This window comes from Pleurodeles waltl, chromosome 6, assembly GCF_031143425.1.
Source record: "Pleurodeles waltl isolate 20211129_DDA chromosome 6, aPleWal1.hap1.20221129, whole genome shotgun sequence".
Taxonomy (NCBI): Eukaryota; Metazoa; Chordata; class Amphibia; order Caudata; family Salamandridae; genus Pleurodeles; species Pleurodeles waltl.
In genome coordinates this window covers 111,619,107-111,642,763 of record NC_090445.1, presented here as the reverse complement: position 1 = coordinate 111,642,763, position 23,657 = coordinate 111,619,107, and positions in this window count along the sequence as shown.

The window sequence follows — 23,657 nt, the reverse complement described above, 5'->3', positions numbered from 1 at the left end:
GCTGTCCAAACGACGAAAGACCCGAGCGGTCAAGGGGTATATGGCACAGGATAATACTTTGAATCTGTTGGGGGTGGGCAGGCACACAAAGAATGGGCAAAGCTGTGGAGTCTAAAAAAAAAGACAGAGGGATTAAGGTTAGAGTGAACTTCATGACAGCCGGTTACGTTACTAGGGCCTGTCAGACAGTCAAAACAGGACCATAATAGGTAAAAGTGACCACATTTTGAAAATAAAAAACTAAGACATTTGACAAACATAGAAATAGGACTACAGTTTTCATCAAATAATGGGCACAATGAACAACAAGGATTTGTAATGCAATATGTCTCACATTTTCTTGAGTTAGAGCTATTGGCATTGTAAATTCAGAACTGGACTTTTCTTGCCACGTAAATTGGTCAACCCTGTCTCATAATTTCTTCTTTTCCTGCCAGGTTTTGGTGGTCACTGGTGGCTACTGACATCAGAAATCACAAGCCCTTGAGGGGACACGAGAAGCTGACTGCACTACCTCATGTTGTGTAAACCTCTGAACATAAATTGGAAAATAAGGCTGAAAAAGTATTTCATTTTTATTTTAACAGAATGAAAAGTCTTGCAAGGCATTCTTGCCTCCCATTTAAACGAGCAGAGCGGCCTGAGAAGATTTATGGCCCCAATAAAGGAGATTAGCAATGCCCTGTGTGCCATGTCATGAGTGCTGGCAGGGAGGGGCCCTGGAGAGAGAGACTTGAGGTGTCATGTGAGGCTCAGCAAGTTTCACATCATTGCTTCTAGGTTTAGCTACATTCTACCAGACAGGGTAAATTGTTGCTTTCCTGAGTAGTGAGCTAGACGACTGGGTGTTTGTTTTGTGAAATAAGCTTATTTTAGGAGCGAGAGGTAAACAAGTACAGCACTGGAATAAAGCCAAAACAAACTTCAGCTACATGGGAGGAATGGAATGCTGCAATGAAACACAGGCAGCAACTAGCCCAAAACACCCACAGTGAAAGGGGAGTACCAAAGAAATAACAAAAAATAGTCAGTCACAGCAACAGATAAAGAAACTAAAGTGGAATAATACAGTAGTTGGTCACTGCTCTGAAAAACAAAAAGGAGGGTGAAAAAGGCAGAACTGACCACTAGCAAGCAAGAAAGTTTAAAAGACAGTGCAACCAACAAATGAAATAGCTTTAAGCCATAAAAAGTATACTAAAAGTATACATCAGGTCGAACGCTTACTCTCGACCAAAAAAGGAGATTTGGTGAACTAAAGTAGTTGCGGACGATAACAATTTATGGAAGCTGGGAAGCTGGGTTTGATCCCAGAATTTCTAGTTTTACACTGAGCAATTCAGGAACTATATGTGTATTTCTTTCTGAGGACGACATTAAAGCCCAGGTGGCAGAAAGACTCAATATTTTATTTTGGACAGTTTTAAAAAGTGCAAACCTTGCACAAGGACAGGAAAGTTCTGCACAGGAGACAGACTGTGAAACAAGTTGTTAGATCTGACAGCTTTTTGGCGTGTCTCTCCTGTCTTTTTGCCTTCTGACCTCCTGTTTTATGGTATACTGGACTCTGTTTTTGCTGGTTTATTGTTTCTGTGCACTTTACCACTGCTGATCAGTGCTAAAGTGCAAGTGCTCCCTATGCAAATTATATTGGTGATTGGTTTATCCATGATTGGCATATTTGATTTACTAGTAAATCCTTAATAAAGTGCACTAGATGTGCCCAGGGCCTGTAAATCAAATGCTACTAGTGGGCCTGCAGCACTAGTTGTGCCACCCACATTAATAGCCTTGTAAACATGGCTCTCACCTGCCACTGCAGTGTCTCTGTGTGCAGTTTTAAACTGTCAATTCGACTTGGCATGTGTACCCACTTACCAGGTCTATACCTTCCCTTTTACTACATGTAAGGCACCCCTAAGGTATGTTCTAGGTAGCCTCAGGGGTAGGGTGCAGTGTATTAAAAAGGTACAACATGTACTGGTGTGTTTTACATGTCCTAACAGTGAAATACTGCCTAATTCGGTTTTCACTGTTGCATTCCTATCACCCTCATAGGTTAACAGGGGGCTGCCTTATAAATAACTTTAAAGCGCAGATTCCCAAATTGAGTTTAGGGTCTCTGAACTTTTAACAGTTGGGCTGTTTACACCTCTCCTCTAGACAGTGACACAAAGGGAGCTGGGATGTAGCCTGCATATCCTGATGAGCCATCTGTGCTGAGAGGGAGGGGAGGAGTGGTCACTCACACCTGAAAGGGCTGTGCCTGCCCTCACATAATGCAGTCTCCAACCCCCTGGTGTGCGTCTGGGGACTGAACTGTACAACGAAGGATCTTGCAAACATGTGAGACTTTGCTTTGAAGTTTGCCAACTTCAAAGGCAGAAAGGGGTATAAGTAGTAGACTCAAAACCCAAGACTTTTAGAATCTTTCTGGAATCAAGAGGAACCTCTGCCAAGGAGAAGAGCTGAGAAACTGGAGGAGTACTGTCTGTTTGCTGTGTTGCTTTGCTGGATTGGCCAGCAGTTGCTGCTTCTACCTTCAAAGAGTGCAAAGGGTGAACTTTGCTGTATATCCTGCTTGACAAAGTTCTCCAAAGTCTTGGAGTAGAGCTTGCCTCCTGTTGGAAGTCTCAGGGACACCAAAGACTTCAGTTTCCTCGACCTGCAGCACTGGGAACTGTGTGTTTTGTGCTGTTCAAGAGCCACTGGCCTGCACCTGCCAATGCCACACGGAGCCGCACTGCCCCACTTCGCACCACGACCCTGGTCCCACGGACGCTGTCATCGGACGACTTTACCGAGCCACTGCTCGCACCGTGACCTGTGGAGCCCACACTCTGGCATCACCTCCTCACACCGCAGCCTGGGCATCCCCGACGCTGCTGCTCCTGCTGACACCGGTGCAGCTGCCTGCACTGTGGCCTGTGGAGACCACTCGTGAGGTACACGAAGCACTGTCCTGTCCCACACTGCAGCCCCGGTCCACGATGCCAGCACCATCGACTCCAGTGTCACACCTCCCCACTTCACACCGCAGCCCTAGTCTCACCGACGCCGATGGACGCCGTCACAGAGCCGCTGCCTGCACCGTGACTTGTGAGCACCACACGTCGCATGGTCCCACTACGCAACGCAGCCCTGACGCCATTCACGCCAGCGCTCCTGACTTCATCAGCCCAGAGTTCGATCTGCAACGTGTGTGACTTCAAGGGCCCGACGACCCCCCCATCAACTCCGGAACCAACTGCAGCTACACCGCTCTCCGGAGCTCACTGCGAGGATCACGATGCCCTGCAATTCCAAACGTACTGTTTGAGGGTCTCCCCAACACCGTAGCTGGCCCGCGATACCGCAGCACGCCTGAACTGTTGGTTTTGTTGATCACGACGCCGTGATAGCCCCAGGTGGAGCTATAGACTTCAAGGAACTGTATTTTTGAGTAAATCTTGAAAAATTCATATCTTTAGCACTGTATATAGGATGTTTATGATTTTGGTGTTGTTTTACACAGATAAATATTGGCTATTTTTCTGAAACTGGTGTGGTGTCCTTTTGTAGTGTTTTCACTTGTTACTGTGTGTTATGTGCAAATGCTTTACACATTGCTTCTGAGATAAGCCTGGCTGCTTGTGCCGAGCTACTAAGGGGGTGAGCAGGGGTTATCTGAGCAGGTATCTCCCTTATCCTGACTAGAGTGAGGGTCCCTACTTGGACAGGGTGCAAACCGACTGCCAACTAGAGACCTCATTTCTAACACATGTTTTATTTTGTTTTCAGCATAGTAATATTTGTCAGGGTTCATAGGATGTGGAGATGAGGCAAATATTCAAACAGGGTACCCCATGTTACATGGTCAGCAGCTGTAGCCGTGAAGTCATATCATCTCATGTGAAAGCTCGGCTCATTTTGGGCTCCAGGTTCCAATCAATCAATCAGTGATTTTGAAAGCACAGCTAATCACCTGTACGGTCTCAAGGCACTGTTTGCAGGTGTGGTGCTCAATCGAAGAGCCAGGTCTTGAGGATCTTCCTGAACTGCTTTAGTGATGCGAGCTTGCCTTAGTTTGAGAGGTAGCGTGTTTCATGTCCGGGCTGCGGGGTAGGAGAAGGATCTTCCTCCTGCTGTGTTTTCCAGATCTTTCCAGATCTTGGGAACGGCTGCGAGGCAAGCTGGGAAGAACGGAGATGTCTGCTGGGTAGAAGGCGAGGCGGTGGTTTAGGTATGCCGGGCCTATGTTGTGTAGTGCCTTGTAGGTGTGGATCAGGATTTCGTTTGTGATGCGCTTGTTGTCAGGGAACCAGTGTAGGTTTCTGAGGTGGAAGGAGATGTGGCTGTGTTGGGGGATGTCCAGGATGAGCCTGGCTGCAGCATTCTGGATTCTTTGTAGTCTTGATTGTAGTTTCTTGGTGATGCCGGCATAGAGTGTATTGCCGTAGTCCAGTTTGCTAGTGACGAGTGCATGGGTGACTGTCTTCCTTGTGTCAGAGGGGATCCACTTGAAAATCTTTTGAAGGAGGGTATGGAAGCATGACAATGAGATGGCGTTGACTTGGTGGGTCATGGATAGAGAGGAGTCCAGGATGATGCCCAGATTGCATGCGTGGTCAATGGGAACGTGGGTGTTTCCCAGTGCGGTGGGCCATGAGGAGTCGTTCCAGGTGGAAGGGGTGAAGCTGATTATGAGAATCTCCGTCTTGCCAGAGTTGAGTTTGAGGCAGCTGGCTTCCATCCAGACGGCGACTGCTCTCATCCTGTTGTGGAAATTTCTCTTGGCCTTTGCAGGGTCATCAGACAGTAAGAGGATCTGTTTGGTCTCATCGATGTAGGAGTCTATGTTTAGCCCGTGTTGTTTGATGATTTTGGCCAGCGGGACTATGTAGATGTTGAAAAGCGTCAGGTTGAGTGGTGATCCTTGGTGCACTTCGCAGCATGTGTCTTTCGGTTCTGAAGTGAACGGCGGTAATCTGTGTTCTTCCAGTTAGGAGGGACCTAACCTATTCCAGTGCTTTATCTTGGATGCCGCTGAGGGTTCGGTGGGCGATGGTGTCAAACACAGCAGAGAGATCGAGGATGATGAGTGCGGCTGTGCCTCCGTGGTCTAGTATGGTGCATATGTCATCGGTGGCTGCCAGGAGTTCTGTTTCGGTGCTGTAGTTGCTCCTGAATCTGGATTGGGATGGGGCTAGGATTTGGTGTGTCTCAAGGAATTCTGTGATTTGCTAGTTGACAGCCTTTTCCACTATTTTGGCTCAGAAAGGGAGCAGAGAGATGGGTCTGTAGTTTTTCAGCTCCCTTGGGTCGGCTGTGGGTTTCTTGAGCAGAGGGTTGATCTCGACGTGCTTCCAGTCTGATGGGAAGGTGGCAGTCTCAAAGAATCAGTTGATAGTTTGGCAGAGCTTGGGTGCTAGGGTAATGCTGGCCAGGTTGAAGACATAACAAGGACACAGATCCGAGGGTGCTTCTGAATGGATGGAGTTCATGAGTCTTTGGGTGTCCTCTTTGGTAATGGAGGTCAAGGAGTTCAGGTCTGATGTGGTGCTAGGTCTGCTGTGGTGTTTGTGGGTGGTGCAGGCAGGTTTTGGATCCTGAAGCCTTCATAAATGTCCTGGATTTTTTGGTGGTCTTGGGAGGGAGGGATGGATGAGGTGTCTGTCCCAGGATTCATGGACGAAGGTGAAGAGCTCTTTGCTGTTGTGAGCGCTCGTGCTGAGGCGTTCTTGAATGGCAGCTTTTTTGGCGGATTTGATGCTCTTGTGGTGGTGACTGCGTTCTTGTAGGCTGTGCAGTCTTCGGTTGATTTGCTGTTCCTCCATTTCCATTCCAGTCATCTGCAAGAGAGTTTGGATTCTTGTAGCTTTACCGTAAACCATTTACGTGTTTTGCTATGTCGGTTTCCTGCTGGTTTCCTTAGGGGGGCTGAGTTGTTAGTGCATTCCGTTAACCAGCACTGTATATTGCGTGCGGCTTCATTAGCGTCCACTGCGTCTCGTGGGGGGAGTGGTTGAGAGTGTTGCTGAGTTGAACTTCTGTAACTTTGCCCCAGCATCTGCAGAGGGGGCAGGGTGCATACTGCCGTGCGCTGTTCTTTGTAAAGGTAAAGTGGACGCACTGATAGTGATGTTGTTCCCTGCTGAGAAGAGGGGGTCAAGGATGTGCCGGCTCTGTCGGTGGGGACGTTGACAAGATGTTTGATGCCCAGTGTTGCAAGGTCGTCCAAGAGGTTTGTGGTGTTGGCGTCATCATGGATATCAAGGTGGAAGTTGAGGTCACCGAGCAGGATGTAGTCGGAGGAGGTGAGCGGTTGGGGGGCGATGAGGCCAGCGATATCTTTGCAGAATTGGGGTCGGGATCCAGGTGGCCTGTAGATGAGTGTGCCACAGAGGGAGGAGTTGGGGTTGGTCTAAATCTGGAAGCATAGGTGTTCATGGGTTGGCTGAGACTGTGACTCCTTGGTGGTTGTCAGACAGAGGGTGTTCTTGTAGACTACGGCAATGCCTCCTCCAGGCTGGTTGGCTCTGTCCTTGTGGATGATTTTGTAGTTGTCCGGGATGGACGTGGCAATATCCGGGGCTGAGGTGAGGGTGATTCATGTCTCCATGAAGAAGGGGACGTCCAGGGAAGTGGAGGAGGGCCCAGACTTCTATTGCATGCTTGATGAGAGAGCGTGTGTTTAGGAGTATACACTTGAGGTGGTCGTCGGTGCTTGGTACGGGATCGTGTGGTGGTCCTTGGAAGGTGCAGGAGCATGCGGGGCATGAAAAAGGTCCATGAGTGTTCCTGGGGTTGGCTAGGTGGCAGACTGAGGATCTTTCAGGGTTGAGGGAGTGTAAAGTGTTGGCATTGAACCATCGGATGGAGTGAGGACCAGGGTCTGTACGTTGGGCGGGGGCCAGACACAGACAGGCTTGTCTTTGGTGCACCAGCGGCGTGCCCGCTGCAGGTGACCGTACAGCAGCCGCCATTAAGAAGGGAAGGGAGGTGGGGGTCCAGTCAGCTGGGAGGCTGGTAGGTGGGAAAAGCGCTTCGCAGGGAGGGAGGGTGCGAGGCAGCAGCAGCATGGGGAAATCACGGAGAGATGGCCACCAGGGATGAGGCGCAGGCAGTAATTTACGGGTGGAGGTGGGCCTTAAACTGAGAGTCAGGAAGGCTCTCAGTTCGCTCGAGGCAGAGGCAGGAGCAGTAGCAAAAGGTGGAGCTGCACAGAGGAAGGCAACAGACGCTGACCAAGAGGTCAGAGGAGTCGCCCTCTCAGTGGGCTGTGGCCGCCATTAAGAAGGGGAGGGAGGCGGGGTTCCGGTCAGCTGGGAGGCTGGAAGGCGGGAAAAGCGCTTTGCAGGGAGGGGGGCGGAGCAGTAGCGGCATGGGGAAAATGAAGGGAGAGAGAAAGAGACAAGAAGGAAAAAATTGAATAAAAGACAGAACATATAACAGAAGTAAAAAACAGAATTAAAAGCAGGAGTAAAGAGAGACAGAAAATACTTACATGCAAATGGCCACTAGGCCACCAGGGATGAGGCACAGGCAGGAGCCTGCAAGTGGAAGTGGGCCTCAAACTGAGGGTCAGGCAGACTCTCAGTTCACTTGAAGCAGAGGCAGCAGCAGCAACTGGTGGAGCTGTACAAAGGAGGGCAACAGATGCTGACCAGACGGTCAGAGGAGTCCAAGAGGACCTCGAGCTGATTCACAGCCAGTCATCTGGCTCAAGCTTTTAGTGGCTTGCCCAGCTCAACATCAAGTTTGGTTGCATTCTGGTACTTGACGTTTTGCTTCTAGAAAAGTAAAAACAGAGCTGCAAAATCCTGAAAGAAAAATATAAAACCAGGGCTTAATATGTGCATACTAGACAGAGGGGAAGGTAGTGAAGAGAGGCACATGGATCTATAAAACACACTGCCTTTTCTACAATCTGGAACCAAAAAAGAAAACATACATGGTGTAAGGAAATGCCTCCTTGGCATGGTTACCCCCTGACTTTTTGCCTTTGCTGATGCCAAGTTATGATTTGAAAGTGTGCTGAGGCCTGCTAACAAGGCCCCAGCATCAGTGTTCTTTCCCTAATTGGCAAACCCTGGCATCCAGATAAGTCCCTTGTAACTGGTACCCCTGGTACCAAGGGCCCTGATGCCAGGGAAGGTTTCTAAGGGCTGCAGCATTCTTATGCCACCCTGGGGACCCCTCACTCAGCACAGACACACTGCTTGCCAGCTTGTGTGTGCTGGTGGGGAGAAAATGACTAAGTCGACATGGCACTCCCCTCAGGGTGCCATGCCAACCTCACACTGCCCATGGTGTAGATAAGTCATCCCTCTAGCAGGACTTACAGCCCTAAGGCAGGGTGAACTATACCATAGGTGAGGGCATAGGTGCATGAGCACTATGCCCCTACAGTGTCTAAGCAAAACCTTAGACATTGTAAGTGCAGGGTAGCCATAAGAGTATATGGTCTGGGAGTCTGTCATACACGAACTCCACAGCACCATAATGGCTACACTGAAAACTGGGAAGTTTGGTATCAAACTTCTCAGCACAATAAATGCACACTGATGCCAGTGTACATCTTATTGTGAAATACACCCCAGAGGGCATCTTAGAGATGCCCCCTGAAAACATACCCGACTTCCAGTGTGGGCTGACTAGTTTTGCCAGTCTGCCACACACCAGACATATTGCTGGCCACATGGGGAGAGTGCCTTTGTCACTCTGTGGCCAGGAACAAAGCCTGTACTGGGTGGAGGTGCTTCTCACCTCCCCCTGCAGGAACTGTAACACCTGGCGGTGAGCCTCAAAGGCTCACCCCCCTTTGTTACAGCGCCACAGGGCATTCCAGCTAGTGGAAATGCCCGCCCCCTCCGGCCATGGCCCCACTTTTGGCGGCAAGGCCGGAGGAGATAATGAGAAAAACAAGGAGGAGTCACTGGCCAGTCAGGACAACTACTAAGGTGTCCTGAGCTGAGGTGACTCTGACTTTTAGAAATCCTCCATCTTGCAGATGGAGGATTCCCCCAATAGGATTAGGGGAGGAGGCACAAAGAGGGTGTAGCCACCCTCAGGGCTAGTAGCCATTGGCTACTAACCACTCAGACCTAAACACACCCCAAAATTAAGTATTTAAGGGCCCCCAGAACCTAGGAAAATAGATTCCTGCAACCTGAAGACGAAGAAGGACTGCTGACCTGAAGCCCTGCAGAGAAGACGGAGACATCAACTGCTTTGGCCCCAGCCCTACCGGCCTGTCTCCCCACTTCAAAAGAAACTGCAACAACAACGCGTCCCCCAGGGTCCAGCGACCTCTGAAGCCTCAGAGGACTACCCTGCATCTAAAAGGACCAACAACTCCCGAGGACAGCGGCCCTGTTCCAAAGAAACTACAACTTGCAACAAAGAAACAACTTTTAAAGGACTCCACGTTTCCCGCTGGAAGCGTGAGACTTTCCACTCTGCATCCGACGCCCCCGGCTCGACCTGCGGAGAAACAACACCACAGGGAGGATTCCCTGGCCACTGCGAGCCCGTGAGTAGCCCGAGTTGACCCCCCTGAGCCCACACAGCGACGCATGCAGAGGGAATCCAGAGGCTCCCCCTGACCGCGACTGCCTGCTTCCAAGAACCCGACGCCTGGTAAAGACACTGCATCCGCAGCCCCCAGGACCTGAAGGATCTGACCTCCAGTGCAGAAGCGACCCGCAGGTGGCCCTCTCCCTCGCCCAGGTGGTGGCCACCCCGAGGAGCCCCCCCCCGCCTGCCTGCTTTGCTGAAGAGACCCCTGGGTCTCCCATTGAAACCTATTGTGAACCCGACGTCTGTTTGCACACTGCACCCGGCCGCCCCTGTGCCGCTGAGGGTGTACTTTCTGTGCTGACTTGTGTCCCCCCACCCCACTACAAAACCCCCCTGGTCTGCCCTCCGAAGTCGCGGGTACTTACCTGCTGGCAGACTGGAACCGGGGCACCCCCTTCTCCATTGAAGCCTATGTGTTTTGGGCACCACTTTGACCTCTGCACCTGACCGGCCCTGAGCTGCTGGTGTGGTAACTTTGGGGTTGCCCTGAACCCCCAACGGAGGGCTACCTTGGACCCAACTTTGAACCCTGTAGGTGTTTTACTTACCTGCAAAAACTAACCTAAACTTACATCCCCCAGGAACTGTTGAAAATTGCACTGTCTAGTTTTAAAATAGCTTATTGCCATTTTTGCTAAAACTGTACATGATATTGTGTTGATTCAAAGTTCCTAAGATACCTGAGTGAAATACCTTTCATTTGAAGTATTACTTGTAAATCTTGAACCTGTGGTTCTTAAAATAAACTAAGAACAGATATTTTTCTATATAAAAACCTATTGGCCTGGAATTGTCTTTGAGTGTGTGTTCCTCATTTATTGCTTGTGTGTGTACAACAAATGCTTAACACTACCCTCTGATAAGCCTACTGCTCGACCACACTACCACAAAATAGAGCATTAGAATTATTTCTTTTTGCCACTATCTTACCTCTAAGGGGAACCCTTGGACTCTGTGCACGCTATTTCTTACTTTGAAATAGTACATACAGAGCCAACTTCCTACATTGGTGGATCAGCGGTGGGGTACAAGACTTTGCATTTGCTGGACTACTCAGCCAATACCTGATCACATGACTAAATTCCAAAAATTGTAATTAGAAACTGATTTTTGAAATCTGAGCTATTTTTCTAAATTTTTAAAAGTCATGCTAGGGCCTTGTGTTAGTCCCTGTTAGCATTTCTTTTAGAGTTTAAAAGTTTTGTAAAAGTTTGAATTAAGTTCTAGAGATAGTTTTAGATTCTTAAAAAGTATTCCAACTTTTAGAAACAAAATGTCTACTACAGAAGAGAATGTGATGGAACTCAACCTCACCCTTACCTGCATCTTAGGATGTCAGAGTTAAGGTCTCTCTGTAAAATCAAAAAGATAAAGACTGGTTCAAACCCTACCAAAGTACAGCTCCAGGAGCTCTTGGCAGAGTTTGCTAAAAACAACCCCTCTGATGATGCCTTCACAGAGGGGGACACTAGTGAGTTGGAGGAACTCCCACCTCCAACCCTAGATAGAGAGACCAGGGTTCCTCCAACCCTGACTCTAAATGTGATAGTCAGAGATGCTGCTTCTCTCACAGGAGAGTCCAGCAACTCTGGAAGCAATGAGGAAAGCCTCAATGAAGATGACCGCCTGCTAGCCAGGTTGGCCAAAAGATTGGCTTTGGAAAGACAGATCCTAGCCATAGAAAGGGAAAGACAAGAGAAGGGCTTAGGTCCCATCAATTGTGGCAGCAACATAAATAGGGTCAGAGATTCTCCTGACATGCTAAAAATCCCTAAAGGGATTGTAACTAAATATGAAGATGGTGATGACATCACCAAATGGTTCACAGCTTTTGAGAGGGCTTGTGCAACCAGAAAAGTTAACAAATCTCACTGGGGTGCTCTCCTTTGGGAAATGTTCACTGGAAAGTGTAGGGATAGACTCCTCACACTCTCTGGAAAAGATGCAGAATCCTATGACCTCATGAAGGCTACCCTGATTGAGGGCTTTGGATTCTCAACTGAGGAGTACAGGATTAGGTTCAGGGGGGCTCAAAAATCCTTGAGCCAGAACTGGGTTGATTTTGTTGACTTCTCAGTCAAAACACTGGATGGTTGAATTCATGGCAGTGGTGTAAATTATTATGATGGGCTGTACAATTTATTTGTGAAAGAACATCTGTTAAGTAATTGTTTCAATGATAAACTGCATCAGCATCTGGTAGACCTAGGACGAATTTCTCCCCAAGAATTGGGAAAGAAGGCGGACCATTGGGTCAAGACTAGGGTGACATAGACTTCCACAGGGGGTGACCAAAAGAAAGGGGTCACAAAGACTCCCCAGGGGAAGAGTGTTGAGACATCCAAGGGAAAAAGTAAAGAGTCTTCTACAGGGCCCCAAAAACCTGCTCAGGAGGAAGGGTCCAAAGCCTCTTCACAATCCAATTTTGTGTACAAGGGTAAAAACTTTGATCCCAAGAAGGCCTGGTGTCGTAGCTGTAATCAGCAGGGACACCAAACTGGAGACAAGGCCTGTCCCAAGAAAGGTTCCACTTCAAACTCTACTCCAGTTAGCACTGGAATAGCCAGTCTCCAGGTGGGGTCAACAGTGTGCCCAGAGCAAATCAGGGTTCACACTGAAGCTACATTAGTCTCTGAGGGTGGGGTGGACTTAGCCACACTGGCTGCCTGGCCCCCTAATATTCAAAAATACAGGCAGCAACTCTTAATTAATGGGATTCGTGTAGAAGGCCTGAGGGATGCAGGTGCCAGTGTCACCATTGTGACAGAGAAACTGGTTTCCCCTGGTCAATACCTGGCTGGGCAAACTTATCCAGTCACCAACGCTGACAATCAGACTAAAGTACATCCCATGGCTATGGTAACTTTAGAATGGGGAGGGGTCAATGGCCTGAAACAGGTGGTGGTCTCCTCAAATATCCCTGTAGACTGTTTGCTTGGAAATGACCTGGAGTCCTCAGCATGGGCTGAGATAGAACTCAAAACCCATGCAGCCATGCTGGGTATCCCTGAACTGGTGTGTATCAAGACAAGGGCACAGTGCAAGGCTCAGGGTGAAAAAGTGGTGTTGGAGCCTGGAAGAATGGCCCAACCCTCCAAGAGAAAAGGAAAGAAGACTGGGGAACCAGCTTCAACACAGCAAAAGAAAGAGAACCTCTCTTCCCAGGAAGAAGTTCTGCCCTCTGAGGGAACTGAGCCCATGGAGCTGGAACCTTATCAGATTGAGCTCCTAGGCCCAGGGGGACCCACAAGGGAACAGTTGTGTAAGGGGCAAGAAACATGTCCCTCTCTTGAAGGCCTTAGGCAGCAAGTTGCTGAAGAGACCAAAGGAAAAATCACTGGAACACATAGAGTCTATTGGGAAGATGGACTTGTCTACACTGAGGCAAGAGACCCCAAACCTGGTGCCACTAGAGGAGTGGTAGTGCCTCAGGAGTTTAGGAAGTTCATTCTGACCTTAGCTCATGATATTCCACTTGCTGGGCATTTGGGACAAACCAAGACTTGGGAAAGGTTAGTTAACCATTTCTATTGGCCCAACATGTCCCAAAAAGTAAAGGAGTTTTGTGTCTCCTGTGCCACCTGTCAAGCCAGTGGTAAGACAGGTGGACACCCAAAGGCCCCCCTCATTCCACTTCCAGTGGTGGGGGTCCCCTTTGAAAGAGTGGGTGTGGACATAGTGGGTCCACTGGAACCTCCCACAGCCTCAGGGAACCAATACATACTAGTAGTAGTGGATCATGCTACTAGATACCCTGAAGCAATTCCCCTTAGGTCCACTACTGCCCCTGCAGTAGCCAAATCACTCATTGGTATCTTTACCAGAGTGGGATTTCCTAAGGAGGTGGTGTCTGACAGGGGTACCAACGTCATGTCAGCATACCTGAAGCATATGTGGAATGAGTGTGGGGTGACTTACAAATTCAGCACACCATACCATCCACAAACCAATGGTCTTGTAGAAAGATTTAACAAGACATTGAAAGGCATGATCATGGGGCTCCCTGAAAAGCTCAAAAGGAGATGGGATGTCCTCTTGCCATGTCTGCTTTTCGCCTACAGAGAGGTGCCTCAGAAGGGAGTAGGGTTTTCCCCCTTTGAACTTCTGTTTGGCCATCCTATAAGGGGACCACTAGCTCTTGTAAAAGAAGGCTGGGAGAGACCTCTTCATGAGACTAAACAAGATATAGTGGACTATGTACTAGGCCTATGTTCCAGGATGGCAGAGTACATGGAAAAGGCAAGCAAAAACCTTGATGCCAGCCAACAACTCCAGAAGATGTGGTATGACCAAAAGGCTGCTATAGTTGAGTTTCAGCCAGGGCAGAAAGTCTGGGTTCTGGAGCCTGTGGCTCCCAGGGCACTTCAGGACAGATGGAGTGGCCCTTACCCAGTGCTAGAAAGAAAGAGTCAGGTCACCTACCTGGTAAACCTAGGCACTAGCAGGACCCCCAAAAGGGTGATCCATGTGAACCGCCTCAAACTCTTTCATGACAGGTCAGATGTGAATCTGTTGATGGTTACAGATGAGGACCAGGAAGCTGAGAGTGAACCTCTCCCTGATCTCCTCTCCACAGACCCTAAAGATGGCTCAGTAGATGGAGTGATCTACTCAGACACCCTCTCTGGTCAACAGCAATCTAACTGTAGGAAAGTCTTACAACAGTTTGCTGAGCTCTTTTCCCTAACCCCTGGTCAGACACACCTGTGTACCCATGATGTGGACACAGGAGACAGCATGCCTGTCAAAAACAAAATTTTCAGACAGTCTGACCAAGTTAAGGAAAGCATCAAAGTGGAAGTCCACAAGATGCTGGAATTGGGAGTCATTGCGCACTCTGGCAGCCCCTGGGTTAGCCCAGTGGTCTTAGTCCCCAAACCTCACACCAAGGATGGAAAGTGAGAGATGAGGTTTTGTGTGGACTACAGAGGACTTAATTCTGTCACCAAGACAGATGCCCATCCCATTCCAAGGGCAGATGAATTGAAAGACAAACTAGGTGCTGCCAGATACTTAAGTACCTTTGACTTGACAGCAGGGTACTGGCAAATCAAAATGGCACCAGGAGCAAAAGAAAACACAGCATTCTCCACACCTGATGGGCACTATCAGTTTACTGTTATGCCCTTTGGTTTAAAGAATGCCCCTGCCACCTTCCAAAGGTTGGTGAATCAAGTCCTTGCTGGCTTGGAGTCCTTTAGTGCAGCTTATCTTGACGATATTGCTGTCTTTAGCTCCAGCTGGCAGGATCACCTGGTCCACCTGAAGAAGGGTTTGAAGGCCCTGCAAGCAGCAGGCCTCTCTATCAAGGCATCCAAATGCCAGATAGGGCAGGGAACTGTGGTTTACTTGGGACACCTTGTAGGTGGAGGCCAAGTTCAGCCACTCCAGCTCAAGATCCAGACTATTCTGGACTGGGTAGCTCCAAAAACCCAGACTCAAGTCAGGGCATTCCTTGGCTTGACTTGGTACTACAGGAGGTTTGTGAAGGGATATGGATCAATAGTGACACCCCTCACAGAACTTACCTTCAAGAAAATGCCCAAGAAGGTAAACTGGACTGTAGAATGCCAACAGGCCTTTGACGTCCTGAAACAAGCTATGTGCACAGCACCAGTTCCAAAAGCTCCAGATTACTCCAAGCAGTTCATTGTGCAGACTGATGCCTCTGAACATGGGATAGGGGCAGTTTTGTCCCAAACAAATGATGATGACCTTGACTAGCCTGTTGCTTTCATTAGCAGGAGGTTACTCCCCAGGGAGCAGTGTTGGAGTGCCATTGAGAGGGAGGCCTTTGCTGTGGTTTGGTCCCTGAAGAAGCTGAGACCATACCTCTTTGGTACTCACTTTGTAGTTCAAACTGACCACAGACCTCTCAGATGGCTAATTCAAATGAAAGGTGAAAATCCAAAACTGTTGAGGTGGTCCATCTCCCTACAGGGAATGGACTTTATAGTGGAACACAGACCTGGGACTGCCCATGCCAATGCAGATGGCCTTTCTAGGTTCTTCCACTTAGAAAATGAAGACTCTCTTGGGAAAGGTTAGTCTCATCCTCTTTCGTTTGGAGGGGGGGTTGTGTAAGGAAATGCCTCCTTGGCATGGTTACCCCCTGACCTTTTGCCTTTGCTGATGCCAAGTTATGATTTGAAAGTGTGCTGAGGCCTGCTAACCAGGCCCCAGCACTTGTGTTCTTTCCCTACCCTGCACCTTTGTCTCCACAATTGGCACACCCTGGCATCCAAGTAAGTCCCTTGTAACTGGTACCCCTGGTACCAAGGGCCCTGATGCCAGGGAAGGTCTCTACGGGCTGCAGCATGTCTTATGCCACCCTGGGGACCCCTCACTCAGCACAGACACACTGCTTGCCAGCTTGTGTGTGCTGGTGGGGAGAAAATGACTAAGTCGACATGGCACTCCCCTCAGGGTGCCATGCCAACCTCACACTGCCCATGGCATAGATAAGTCACCCCTCTAGCAGGACTTACAGCCCCAAGGCAGGGTGCACTAACCCATAGGTGAGGGCATAGGTGCATGAGCACTATGCCCCTACAGTGTCTAAGCAAAACCTTAGACATTGTAAGTGCAGGGTAGCCATAAGAGTATTTGGTCTGGGAGTCTGTCATACACGAACTCCACAGCACTATGATGACTACACTGAAAACTTGGAAGTTTGGTATCAAACTTCTCAACACAATAAATGCACACTGATGCCAGTGTACATCTTATTGTGAAATACACCCCAGAGGGCATCTTAGAGATGCCCCCTAAAAACATACCCGACTTCCAGTGTGGGCTGACTAGTTTTGCCAGCCTGCCACACACCTACCCCGAGGAGCCCCCCCACCTTGCCTGCCTGCTTCGCTGGAGACCCCTGGCTCTCCCATTGAAACCTATTGCGAACCCGACGTCTGTTTGCACACTGCCCCCGCTGCCCCCGTGCCGCTGAGGGTGTACTTTCTGTGCTGACTTGTGTGTCCCCCGGTGCCCTACAAAACCCCCTGGTCTGCCCTCTGAAGTCGCATGTACTTACCTGCTGGCAGACTGGAACCGGAGCACCCCCTTCTCCATTGAAGCCTATGTGTTTTGGGCACCACTTTGACCTCTGCACCTGACCGGCCCTGAGCTGCTGGTGTGGTAACTTTGGGGTTGCCCTGAACCCCCAACAGTGGGCTACCTTGGACCCAACTTTGAACCCGGTAGGTGTTTTACTTACCTGCAAAAACTAACCAAAACTTACCTCCCCCGGAACTGTTGAAAATTGCAGTGTCTAGTTTTAAAATAGCTTATTGCCATTTTTGCTAAAACTGTACATGATATTGTGTTGATTCAAAGTTCCTAAGATACCTGAGTGAAATACCTTTCATTTGAAGTATTACTTGTAAATCTTGAACCTGTGGTTCTTAAAATAAACTAAGAAAATATATTTTTCTATATAAAAGGCCTGGAATTATCTTTGAGTGTGTGTTCCTCATTTATTGCTTGTGTGTGTACAACAAATGCTTAACACTACCCTATTATAAGCCTACTGCTCGACCACCTTACCACAAAATAGAGTATTAGAATTATCTCTTTTTGCCACTATCTTACCTCTAAGGGGAACCCTTGGACTCTGTGCACGCTATTTCTTATTTTGAAATAGAACATACAGAGCCAACTTCCTACACATGGCCTTTTTTAAAAACTTGATATAGCATCAAAGGTTTGCCAATTTTGTTCCAATTTAAATGAAAACAGTGCAAACATGTTTTCATGATATAGCTTCTCTCCTTTTCAAAACTTTGTTTTGAAGCTAAGAGGAAATCTCAGGAATATTGGTGTCAGCTGAGGCTCTTTTCATCTTTTCAGATGCTGATTTGCTTCTCTTTATGTCCTGCTGAGGTGCTCCACTGAGACACTGCAGCACAGCAGGGGAGTCTCTGAAACTACCTAAAACAATTACCATGTGTATTTGTGGTGATAAGAGAGGGATTGAGGGAGTGACTCTGCTAACGGTGGAGGTTCCCCAGATTCTTTTTTATTCCCCTCGTCCCTCCAACCTTATCCCCTGTGTCCCCTCCACTCCAAAATCTGAGGGATGGGGGGACATATTCCCCACACCCCCTCCCACTTCCTGCACCCATGGTCACTGGGAACTATACCAGGGAGTGGTGCCTTTCCAGGCTGCATAGCCTGGAAAGCTCCAAGTGTTTATTGAAGGGTAAAACAAATTGGGGTGTTTACAGTTATATTCTCTAACTCAAGCACTTTTGTCAGTGGTACAGCCATCCCTGTACTAGCTTGAGCATAACTTGCAGAAGTGTTCCACCCACTGTGGTAGTATTACTAGTTCTACTGTGCTCTGGGATCTAACGCAGCCATGTGCAGAGATGTGCCACAATATCTGGGGGTCTTTATTTTTTGTTGCCTGGACCAGAGCTAGCCAATTAAAGTCTATCCAGCTCGGTTTGGTGGATGCAATAGTACGTTATAGTTCGGATGAGCAGCCAGGAATTTCCTCACGGACTTATTTTGTACAGCTCCAATTAGTTGGCCTTTCACCTTATGACACTCGTTGAAACACCATATGGGGGCCTGCTGCGGGGGGGCTTTTTTACCGCTTTGGACCTTAATACAATGGAATTTTAGGGCAACAAATAAATCATTGTAATGGTCCAACAATAAATATGTATCACAAGGATAACCATTTAATAATTTGAAAGTATTATTAAAAGCATCATAAATGTCTGCTAGAGTTTCCGTGTCAAGACACAGTTTAGACAATTTGAACAATTTCCTATTACTGCCCAAGATTACAACTGTCTCTCATTAGGACCCCGGGTGGTAGAATTCCTCAAAAAAAGGCCCCCGGTGTAAGACTCAGTGCACTGGGATCATTGTCTGCCTGGGTTAAGATTTCAAAATCAAGTGCCATATGCCAAAGGTCAAGATCTCAAGTGGCATAATCAGTTCTACATGGTATAATGCAGCAGGCAAATACAGAAGCACATTGTGTGCCAGACAAAAACCTCCCATTCCATGCACGCCTACGATAATTCAGTGTTATTGACAAAAGCTGAGTAGCTACAGCTGGCCAGGCTGATAAGGGTTTGCTCTCTAACAAAGGAATACCTCCGGCTTTATCTTCTAAACCAATTACAGGGGCTAAGCAATCTAATGGCTCAAAGGTGTAATTAAAATCACCCACAATTATGAGTGGTGAACAATCTACGGTCACGGAAAGATGGTGGGCGACTTTATGAAATGTAGGTGATTCTTCATTATGCTGTACTGAGCGGTTGTAAACATTGTAAAGATCTTCTACCCTAAGGGACAATCCAAAGCTGTCATTACTATTAATATCTATTTTTTTATGGTTAGATCGTGTATGTTTTCAACCCATATCAGCAGACTACCTGACAGATGCCCGACGTTAGAGGGAGCAGCTTCAATACTGAAATTAGAATAACCCAAGCTAAAAAAAAAAAAAAAATCCACAACCCATGTTTCTTGCAGAAGTATTATATTTTGGAAACTGATGAAAGTTCCCCACTCGGGATCCATAATTTTTCCCTTTAAACCTGCACTATTCCATGACAATAACATAAAAGGGGACTCAAGTTCATTTGGAGTTATGCCCGGCTCATTAGAGGGAGTCAGTGGAGAAAACTGCTCAGAAATAAAGTTAACAACCCACTTGTGATCAGGGGGGTTAGTACATGTGGCAAGGGGCTTAGTAATGCTGTGAGTCAAAATTGGGATTCTGGATCATACTCTACTAGCATAGAGTTACTCTCTAATTGAACACCCCCACCATCCTTTCCATCATCACCGCAAACATAAATCCCCTGAAAAGTATCAGTTTAGGCTGCCTCCAAATAAACAAAGGGGGTTATTACAACTTTGGAGGAGGTGTTAATCCGTCCCAAAAGTGACGATAAAGTGACGGATATACCACCAGCCGTATTACGAGTCCATTATATCCTATGGAACTCGTAATACGGCTGGTGGTATATCCGTCACTTTACCGTCACTTTTGGGACGGATTAACACCTCCTCCAAAGTTGTAATAACCCCCAAAGTCTCTGAGCGTCTATCTGAGCTTGCGAGGTCTGGAAGTGTCTGGAACCTAATATAGACCGGGACAGTAGGTCTATACTGCTCTGCTGTCCACCCACGAAGACCATTTACTGCCTTTGCTCTCAAATTAGGGGGTGTGAGGTGTTTATAAAAGTACCCCAGAGGAACAATAATAAATCCAGTGTCAACACACTCACGATGTATCCTGGTGCCACAAAAGATAAGTCGCTGAGCAAGACTTGGCTTTTATAATTCACTACAATACACTCACCACTTTTGTGCTTGGCTGACGGACCAACCCACCCAACCCTTCTTACAAACTACATGTCCTCAAATTCACTGATATGAAAGTCTGTATTTCAGGACAGCAAGCAGCAAACTTTGTGTTGTTAGTTACATATGCTTAAATAAGATTACTATTATCTGGGATGAAGGTGCAGCACTCTGTCACCTTCAAAGCCCAGCAAACTCCACCATCCTTAGAAAAAAGGATATCTTGCACTGGGCAGTTTTGCATAATCATCACACACATGGTAATTAGCTCATTAATTATCTGGGTCATTGCACCAGCAGTGTTAGAAAGTAGCCAATCTACAAGCGTAAAACATTTTTTTCATTTTCACATCATTCATAGCCACCCCAGTAGATGGAATCATGGCTCCTAATACATCCAGCCAGCACAAGTTGCCCAAAATCTCGTTTCTCTCTCTTCAAACTAACATCAATCCTCTCATTAACAGCAGGAATGCAACAATTCAAGGTGGTTCTTCTTTGTACAGCTCACCTCCAAAGGTGAATTGGCAACAGCTTGTGAGATTATAGACTTCCACATCTGGCACATCTTCTTCAGACATAGATGCCAGACATGCTCACTCAGGTGATGTGTACTTGTGTGCTTTTTGTTTGGGATTCTTTTTCTTGTTGGTTTCCTATCAACAGGTGGTTTGCTGTCACTATTCTCATAATAAATTTCAGTTATTTGGGTTTTTTCCCTATTTGACTGTGATCTTTCATTCTTCCAGTGCCTTCTTTTGTAAGTTCTCTTTGCTGCCATTGTCTTTATGTGTAACTACTGCTGAGTTTTCTTCACTCACAGTCAAACTTGTATTCTGATCAACATCAGTAGCTTAACTCACTGTGAATTGCTTTTTCCCTTTGGGGTTCTTGAAACTCATATTTTCAGCTGAAGTGTTTTCATGAACTGGATCAGTGACAGAGATTACTTCTTTCCTGCTGGTCATGACTTTGTAACAGTTCTGCACTCTAATTCGCTAATTAAAACGAGCTATTCATACCTTCACCAGGATCTTCACTCTCACACGAATCACCAACTTTACCACTGTTAGGATCTCCAACCGCACCTCCAAATGGGTCCACATTACAGACTTGAGCGTGACTCTGTGAATTAGTGATTGCTGTCGCCACTTCTGTATCCACCATCTTCAGTCTTTTTGTGTGATCCACATGAAGCCAATGCAGGATTCCAGCACAATTCACAGCAGTATTATTCAAAAGCACAACTTGATGTGGACCCTTCTATCTTGGTTTCAGGCAGTTCTTGCTAACAAGTTGATTGGAATCCAATCGCCTGGTTGTAGTGAATGACACTGAGGCCCGTATTTATACTTTTTTTAGCGCCGCATTTGCGCCGCTTTTTGATGCAAAACGGCGCAAACCTACAAAATACAATGGCATTTTGCACGTTTGCGCCGTTTTTGCGTCAAAAAACGACGCAAATGCAGCGCAAAAAAAGTATAAATACGGGCCTGAGTTTTTCTCACTGCTGTTGCCAATGTCTGATGAGAGACAGATTTCACCACATCAGTAGGAACTTTGCAATGATCTAACGCAATATCATCATTTATTGATACAAGTGTTGTTGAAGGAATCTACAGAATTCTCATAGCTCTGCCCATCAAATCCTCATGAGGCGAGAGACTAGGCTTTTTATTTGGAGTACTTCTAATGCTCATGAGAAGAAGAGGAAGAGTGTAAGGCCACAATTTGGGGAGGCACACACCTTGGCTAGCTTAACTATGATTGTGCCATTCATCTTTTCAGTAACTCATGATGATTGAGGACCATACCTGCAATGGAACCTTTGTTCAATCTGAAGTGCAGCACCTAATAACTTACGGACATCATTTTTAAAACTAGTTACACAATTTGTCTCAATAGAAGTTGGCAAGCCAAACCGCAGTATTAACTCTCTCAACATGAGTTTGGCCACAATTATGCTGTCAATTTTCCTGGTTGGAGGATACGCTTCGACCTTTTTACAGACCAAGCAGACAATCATACGACCATATTTAGGCCCTCATTATGTCCCTGGCGGTCTTCTGCCCACGAGGGATAATGTGGCGGTATGACCGCCAACAGGCTGGCGGTACATACTGCCACATTATGAGATTGGTGGGTTGGCTCCAGCCAACCCGCCACTTCTCCATCCATACCGCCATGGCGGTATGAGCGGCTAGGCCGCAGATGTCTAGCTCCAGCCCGGCGGTCAGCATAGTACCGCCCATGGCATTATGAGCCAGCCTACCACCATGGTTTTCGTAGCTTTAGCAACGCCACGAAAACCATGAAGGTAGGCCCTACAGGTGACAGTGAATTCCTACCCTGTCACCGGTAGGCAGCTCGGATGCCCCCTCCTTCATCCAAACTCAACCCCCACCCACCCGAGACACATACTAACCCCCACTACCCCTCCAATCCATTTACTCACCCCCATACACGCACACACCACACAACTGACACCACCCCCACAGCTACACACGCACACATCACCCACTCACCCCCACTATGGTCACAGCACCCTTCACCCCACACCACCCCTCCCCGCATACACGCACACAGACACCCACACGCACCAGGCATACACCCATTCACTGACATGCATGCATTAATTCACACACTGACATACACCCATTCATTCACACATACATCCAGACATGCTCACACACATTCTTACACACAATCACACTGACATGCAGACACGCACTCACTTCACCATTCTTACATGCGTTCACTCACACACCCACGCAAACAACACACACAGACGCATTTACACACACACTCAGACATTCATGCACACACTCAGACACACAAAACCTCCGCCACCCTACCACCCCTCTCCCCTGTCGGAAGCCCGACTTACCTTGGGCGAGGAGGTCTTCCGGCAACTGCTGGTCATAATATGGCTGGCGGCGTTCTGCTGGCATGGAAGTGCTGGTGGTAGCAGCGCCAGCATACCACCGTCCACCATCATGAGCACTTCCAGATTTCCGTCCTTATTATGGCAGAAGTCAGGAAGTGCTCATAATATGGCAGACAGATGGTAGCCGTAGTGGCGGTATGTTGGTGTCCGTAACCACGGTGCTAGGCGGTATGTACCACCGATGTTAAAATGAGGGCCTTAATCCCATTACAAACAGGCATTTCACTGAATACTGCTTGAAGTCTTGTAAATAGGCCTTCTACTTTTCCTATATTACCACAAGTGCATGCTTGACCTTTTTATTTCTTTGACAAATAATGCATCTTTGATATGTCTCCTGCTATAGTTCTGAGGTTTTTTTTACCAATATTTCCTAAAAATCCTAATCATAACATCCCTCTACACATGTATATGGCCATGCAAATAGTGTGCCCTGGAATGTAACATTGAGTATGGCAGTATATATTGATGATCAGGAGTAACCTGTAAGTCATTAACATTTTTCTTACAATTAGTTTATTTCCCTCATCTTCTGCCATCTCCCCCTGGATGTCCGTCAAGTCACTTAGGCCCTCATTACAACTTTGGAGGGCGGCAAGCCAATGCGGCCACACTCCTGTGGTGGCCATCAAGACATCCCTGCTGCGCCAGCAGGTGGAAACCAAGTTTCCGCCCGCCGGCACAGCGGGGATGTCGGCTGCAACACAGGAGCCGGCTCCAAACATTTGGAGCCGGCGGTGTTGCGGCACTGCGACGGGTGCAGTTGCACCGGTCGCACACAGCAGACAGTGAAAAGCTCCATGGGGCCCCCAGGGAC